Below are 7,883 nucleotides of genomic sequence, written 5' to 3'. Positions count from 1 at the left end.
TGTAAACTTTGATAACAAAACCAGAACAGAGGCATCTGTTGCATACATTTTATTTTCTCCATAGTTTTTTAGGTACAGATTGCCACCTTTCTCACCTCCATTCCTTGTATACACTACTCAGACTGGGAACCAATTTCTCTGTGCCTGCTTTCTTTATCTGTAAAACTGGGATAATGGTAATTCCTGCACCTGCCTTCACTAGCTGGTTGGCAGAGCCTTCAAAGCCGAGGCCAGATGTGGGATCACTTTCAATTGCAGCCCCCTGCTTTTTCTGCATCCTGAATAAGACATGATCTGAAGCATATCACCAACACAGAAAGGAAATACTAGGCGTTGTTTGGGGAAGAGGTCAGTACTTCATAGTAAATTTGGGTGTAAGAGAAAAGAGTGGGATCATTTTCCAATCTTGGAAAGCTGGCTCACGGTAAAGGACAATTTCCATCTGGGATTAGATAGTGGTGTTTCTGACGCAAGCACTTCTATAGAAAACATATTCACTACGGAACTGTGAAAGTTGCTATGAACCACCAGAGGTTGCTATTACCAAATTAAAAAAAAACAACAAACCAATACAAATAAATAACCAATGAAATACTCAGATCCATTATAGGACAAGGTAGTCTTCTTCCCTTCCATATATATTTCCCCCCTACTTTTTTTGCCCCTGTCCTTAGAGCCAGGCCAGTTTCGAAAGAAGAGAAGGAGGATCAGGAAAAACAAGGATGTTGGACCCTTCAATTTTAAAAAGTATGAAGAAGAAACTTTGCCTGTCAAACTAAGCACTTGTGGGGAATCAAACTGCTTGTATGTTTTGTTTCTTCTCCTTTCTCACATGGATTGCAGTCTTTTATTATACTTCTTTGTATATGGGGCAGAACAGTAACCACTGTCGCAAACCTAGAGATGCAAAGGCAACAGAGCAGTGCTGAAGCATGGGGATTCTGCAGCTTGTCATTTTCCTAGAGCAGCTCACTTCTGCACTGTCAAAGCCTGTAAAGGTGGAGCAGGTAGGCTCTGTCACCAGAGATGGTGATGTGTGTCCTGGGGTGCTGAGGGGATTTTCTGTCTCCTCGACAGAGGAACCAGGACCTGCAGGTATGATGTGATGTTGGTGCCCCTGCTTGAACACAGCAAACTTTTGTAAATTTATTCACAGCAAGGGCTGCTCCAGTCAAATCTCAGCCTGTACTCCATGCACATTAACAGGAATGAAAGCTCCCTGCAAAAGCTTTGATTTCTGACATTCAGCAAAACCCAAAGTCGTTGGCCTTCCTGATGGATACAGCAGTATTTGGACTATTTATCGCTCTCTGTTTCTAAATGATTAGGTGAAGAGGGACAAAGTGTTCTTTAGCAGCTATAGCATTTAGAGAAAACAGAAATCTCCATCCTCTTGTTGATTCACTGTGTCAACTCTTACTGCAGTCGCACACTCATACATGACTACCCATACTCAACTGCAAGATTCAGCAGCCTCTTCACTAATGAAAATCAAGTTCACCTGTAGAAACTAGATAAACCCCTGCTTGCAAGTATGAAACAAACACAAAACAGAACTACTTTTCAGAAAGTAGGAAAGGAATATAGCTGGTATAATGCATCATAAGAAGTTATTCCCTCATTTAAGTGGGATATTAATTATTCAAAGTTCTCTGGAGTTCCTGCTGTCAAAACTGAGGAGCATTCCAGTGCTTCTTTTAATATCTCCCGGTATCAAATCTTGTGGGACTGTCACAAATCTGCAGTAAAGGACAATGAAGTCTCACTTAAACTGCATGTGATCAATTGCTATCAGGTCCTAAAAAGTTGCTGTTGCTCTTCCAGCTTCCTGTTCTTGACTAAATTTTGATAAATCTCTCCTACAATATATTTTTCATTCCAGAGATTCATTGTTCTACATTAGATAAGGGTGGAAGACCACCCAGCACAATTATAAACATGCTTGCTCAGACCTCCAGATGTAATTCTATCCACAATATTTTTACTCCTTTACAACACGACCACTCTTTGAAATGGAAATGAAACCAAATTATACTCAGGCATGACCATTTGCCCCTCCTTTGCTCCCTTTCTCTTCACCAGACTGTGTCTCTGATTTTCCAAGATCTGGATTTTGGGGAAGAAGGGGAGGAAAGAGGATAGAGAACTTCTTATTAAGGCTTCATCAGTTTCGTATACTGCATATACTGTATACTGGACATTAAAATCTGGTCCCCGGCACCTAATAGAGAAATCATCTGTCCAAAAGACAAAGGAAGACAAACAAATTCCAAAAAGATTGCATAAAATAGCGAAGTACCCTGTAGGAATACAGTGGAGAGAAGAGGAAATAAGTAGAAAGGGCTAAGAGACAGGCCTAAACATTTTACATATGTTGTTTTATTGTATATGGGAAAAATTCTGTTAAAAATAAATGGAAGGGGCATTCCACAAAGTGGAAAAATGGTAATGATTTGCAGCAGTAATGGAAATGAAAATCTGGCCTACATAACAATGTTTAAGTGAGCCTGTTCCCATCACATCTCAGGGAACAGATGCCAACCTTGCAATGAAAAAGATAGAGCTCAGAGAGTGGAAGTCTTTTCTTTCCAGTTTCCTTTTAGTGGAAGGAAAAAGTTGTTCTAAAATTAAGAGTTAGTTGGGGGCTCAGAAATGGAAGTCTGCTTTAGAGCGATCTGCACATGTAAATACATAATATGTTCCTAAATACTGTGTGTGACCTGGCTGGTGAGCTGGTTCAACAACAAATCCAAGGGAAGCTGTACTAGCTATCAGAGCAGCTGAAGAGCAGAAGCAGTGTGGGGAGATCACAGCAGAGAAGTGCCTCACACTGCCACAGCAGTGTTGCTTCAATTTGGGCTTTGATGACCTGCAGGACTTATGACATTACCCACCCCGTGATGCTCCTCAGCTGTAAGTGAGTCCTACTTCAGGAGGGAGAAAATGTCTGTCTAACCTTGCAAGGATATCCTCAGGAGAAAGGAATAATAGGAGAGATCAGTAAAATAGCAAGTTACTCTAGCCGTCAAGTACCAGGCATCCATCCAACATACTTTCTCTTTAAGAAAATATTTTAAGAATATTTTTATAATGTATCTTCTTTGTTTGCTTGTTTGTTTGTTTAGCAAGTGCAAAAAACAGCCTTCTTGAACATCTGAAAGGTAACTTTAATCTTTCCCAGTTTTCTGGCTGTGGGATCATGGCAGCATTTTATGAACCAGAACCAGAACCTTATGGTTTCTGGTTAAGCCATCTACATACAGAGAAAGAGACAGTGCATATCAGTGGCAAGAGAAAGAGAAGATTGCTGGAATTTTGCCTGTTTCTTAGAGAAAAAAAACCTTTTAATTATCAAAAGGCAAAAATTTCTGTATGCTTTCTTCCTTCCTTACATTTATATATATTTATACATTTAAGGCAGTCTTTGACACAGATGAGGCTCTCTGTCCTGATACACAAAACAATGTCTGTTTTAATTTCCTGATATTCTGATGTATTCTGATATTTACATATCAGAGGTTTCCAACAATACTGCAGCAGGATCAGAACAAATGCCATGAATATTGACAGAAGGAAGTTTTCAAAAGCCACTATCAAATACAGGCTATCAGCCAACAAACCAGTGATCCCAATGTCTTTAGAAACTCTTTTCTCCCAAAGTCCTGTCTGTACAGGGCTTTGGAAAGTCTCTTCTCCCAGTGTGCAATAGCCATTTCCAAAGATGGTCGGCCAAGTGGCAGAAAGAACTACTTGATGCTTTATCTATTTACCGAAATAAAAAGGAGTTGCTTAAGTCTCTGGTTTTATGAATGTGATATGTGCTGTGGTTTTGGAGAAGAATAAGAACAGGTTTTACAGCTGATAATCTTTATTATGTTTTGTTTTGTTTAATATCACTCACGGAAGCCTTCACTACCTGGAACCATTTTTCTCTAAGTCAGAATGAAGTACACCTGATAGGTGCAAATTTCCTCATGCTGATCGGTCCAGATGATGCCCTTTAGTGGTGCAAAGATAATCCAGCTGCTTCTGTTTCAGCAGTGAGCACAACACAACAATCACTTTGCCTTTCAAGAGGCACTTCCAACAGAAGCTGACTTCACATAATAAGTTACTTTCAAATAACTGTAAGTCATAATGATTGTAAAATTGTAGTTAGCACTAGGAAGCATGTATAATAGAGCCCAAGTCTGGGAACACCTCCAGTGCTCACCATAGCCTGGTTTGATGAGGGAATTTTTATGTACATATCTATCTTTTAATGTGCCTGAACTTGAGTGGAAATCACATGAAATATTTCCATACAGAGCTGATACCCACTGGGCAAAGTGGAACGCAAGGATGTGGGGTGAATAGAAGACTGCATTGAAGTGGCCACGTAATGCTCACAAAATGTGCGATGACACATGCATTACCAGATTTTGACCTTTAAATCATCAGAAAATTACCACCTGGCATAAAACTCCTCTACAGCTTTCAGTCTTTGCATACTTGAAATCCTTATACAATTGCATAAATCTTCCTATCACTAGCAGTCACATTTATAGTGTTAATTTATAGAACATAAGGTTCAGTCAGTGAATACCAGCAAATAAATCGTGCCCTACTGGCTATGGTGATGCCCTACCTAATTTGGGATCTTCTTCCAATGTAAACATACTTGAAAATTTAATTGCAAAATACATATCACTATGAAAAAGTTATTTAGAAATATTGGTTGGCTTCTTTTAAATGAAAGAGGAGTAGTTTTTCATGTGCATATTTATCTGTTGTTCACTCTCTCTTTTTTTGCTTTTGTCTCCGCTACTGTAAATTGATTATTTTGTGTACTTTCCTTTATTTGAGCATGGAGCCTTTTATGGCTGTAAATTGCTTTGCTGGATTAAAATTCTGTCTGGTCAATTTGATGTACTTTGAGGTTTAGGGCTATTTACATTATGGCTCACCTAGACTTAAGGAACTACTATAAAATAAGTTATCAATTTTAAAGGTACTGAAATTGAGGTGTATTTATTTTGGTTTCAGTTTTCCACATTTTTACTCATTTCTACAGAGCTAAACACACTTATTTTTGCTCAGTATTTATTCCTGACTTTGAGTAACACCCTTGAGTAATGTCTAATAAACATATGCAAGAATGTTGACAAAAAAATCTGTCTAAGGATTTTTCATATGAGCAACGGCTTCCAGAACCAGGGCTCTAAACATGGGATCCTGGGGTATGGGCAAATCCTTTACCACAGTTTGCGTGAATTCCATAGGAATGCACTGTAAGTAAAGAATTTATATTTAATGTATTATAGATTTGTAGTGTTGCAGTCAGGGGAGACATACTGTTTCTGAAAGAATATGCTAAACAACATTCATAATTATTCAGGAGAAAAATTCATAAGTAAACATATGTTTGATGAAAAGAGAACTCGAAAAGAAAAGTGCACAGAGGAAAAAGCACTGCCAGTCTGGTGTAACCATAACCAAAATTTATTTATGATCATTTTGAAAATAAACCAAATGGTTACCAGCTCCTGATATACCCATTCTCTCTCCACTAAAACCAACCAGAGGTTGTGCAACGTAAAATAAAAATGTCAGAATGTATCCCTCAGTGTTTACATTAAGTTAACTGATGCTTAGATGATATCATAAGGAGCCTGGTGCATTTCAGAATAAAGTTGCAGAAGAAAATGCAAGGCAGCTCATTGTTGGCTCTGCTGTGACCCAGAGTGAGAAGCAGCATGTGACTGCATTACCTTGAAAAGAGAAATGATCCATGGTGGCCATTTCCTTCTCTGCAGCTGCTGAGTTTTGCCAGCAAGCTGGGATGGCAAGGGTGAGGTCAAAAAATCCTTTCCCATCTCCTTTGTGTGATTTGATCCCCTGTCAGGGGAAACCACATTACCCATGGAGAAAAAGTTTAAGCCTCATATAGTGCAGAGTGCTTATACTTGAAGTAGTGCCTGCAAATTAACTCAAATGAAATGACTTCATTAGGTATTATTACATGAGTATTCTGGTTAAATACAGACACCCGTTTTATTGTCACAGTTTCTGCTTCTCGTGATCTTTCAGATCACAGGGTTGAAACCCAAAGTCCTGTCTTACCCGTTTGGTTTCATTCTTTAAACTTCAGCCTCTGGAGACAGGTGCATACATGACAGTCAGAATTTATATATGAATTTAAAATAAAAGCTTGTTACTCACCAAGCTATAAAAAAAAGCAGGAACACACATGATGATTGCCTCACGCAACTTCAGATATTGAGACAAATGCAAAAAACTCAACTCACCCTCCAAACCAATGCCTTCTTTCTTGGTATCTCAGGAGGTGCCCATCCTGACTCATAACATCTGAATGGTTAGGGAGTTTGCACCAGAAAGAACAGAAGGCAGTTACAAGATGCAGACAAAATGGACTTTTTTTTTTTTTCAGATGAAGATGCAAAATAATGAAATGTTGGATGAAACTTTGGTAAACTCAGAAAAATGCTCATCTGGAATTTGTAGACATTAATCAAACACAGCTTACCCTTATCTATTTGGACCATACCGGGCAGCGCTGAAAATCTTCCAATTTCCTTACAGCTCCTGGCATTCACATCAAGATTGACACAAGCTCACTACAGGCCTTTTTCAAAGCTGAAAAGGCATTGGCTTTTATCCTTCTTCTTTTTTTTTTTGTCTTCTTTTTTTTTTCTCAGAATGTGTTTGTAAATAGTTGCCAGCGGGCAAAGGAATATTCAGCTGTCACATCACTGTGAGCTTTTGTGTGTTCAAATCCAAAGTTACAGGCACATTACAGGAGTCTGCTGAGTCCTCTCTGAGGTGGGAGCTAAATGGCAGCCCCTCCTATGCATCCTATGCAATCTGGAAATGAACCCAGTTGTAGATGAACTGGGACCTGAGCTCAGATCACCAGAAAAGCAGTCTAACTACCAGAGTTTTCTCCATTCTTCATATTTTCTGTCAGTACCCAACATAATTTTGCTTGCATTTTTTTCATTATCAGGGTCTTAGCTGATAATAGTTGATACTGTGACATGTTAATGTATGCATTTTGTATTTCTTCTTAAGCAAGATGGACTTTATTCTGCTTTAAGTACCCTTCTAATTTAACTGCATTGTGATTCCTACAGCTTTTCACTGCACTGAAATCTTTGCTTCTTGCCCCAGAGCATTAGGTAAATGGCTTTGATAAATTCATTGTCACTCATAAACGTCATCTTCCTCCACCAAAATCAAGACTTCCCAGACGATTTTCACGCAAATCACAAACATAAATTCTTCAACAGCAGTATATTGAATACCATGGCAACCTGCTGCTTTTAATTATTCTTCTCTGTGCCCTCGCATCTGGGAAACACACAGAGACAAGCCAAATGTAATTTAAATACTGTCGTGTGCTCCAGATGTAGCAGTACTCTGCCAGGTGTTTATTTTTAACGTATAACTTGAAATTTTACCCAATTAACTCTTTTTTTTTTTTTTTTTTTTTGCTCCAGGAAAAAAATCACTGAAATCACTGAAAATTTCCTGCTGCAAATGCATTAATACTCAGTTGTGACTATGACGCCTCAGTTTTGGTGATGGGGGACACTTTTTTACTACCCTTCCAGTACTAAATATTAATTATGGACATTATTGCTACTACTTTGAACTAAAGCCGCAGCACACATAACTTCATCTAAAACCAACAAAAGCGCAGGGACGATTTTATGTGTACTACTTTTGCTGATTTCTGTGGGGTCAGATCTGGTCTAAAGTTAGCTGCACATCATGTTTGGCCTGTGTGGTACACTTGCACACACATCCCCCTGCCATCCATAGATGCAAACAGAACTGGGATTTGTACTTTAAGTTTTTTCTTGTAACAGCTTTAGAGACAT

Source organism: Gallus gallus, chromosome Z, assembly GCF_016699485.2.
Source record: "Gallus gallus isolate bGalGal1 chromosome Z, bGalGal1.mat.broiler.GRCg7b, whole genome shotgun sequence".
NCBI classification, from domain to species: Eukaryota; Metazoa; Chordata; class Aves; order Galliformes; family Phasianidae; genus Gallus; species Gallus gallus.
This window is presented reverse-complemented; position numbering follows the sequence as displayed.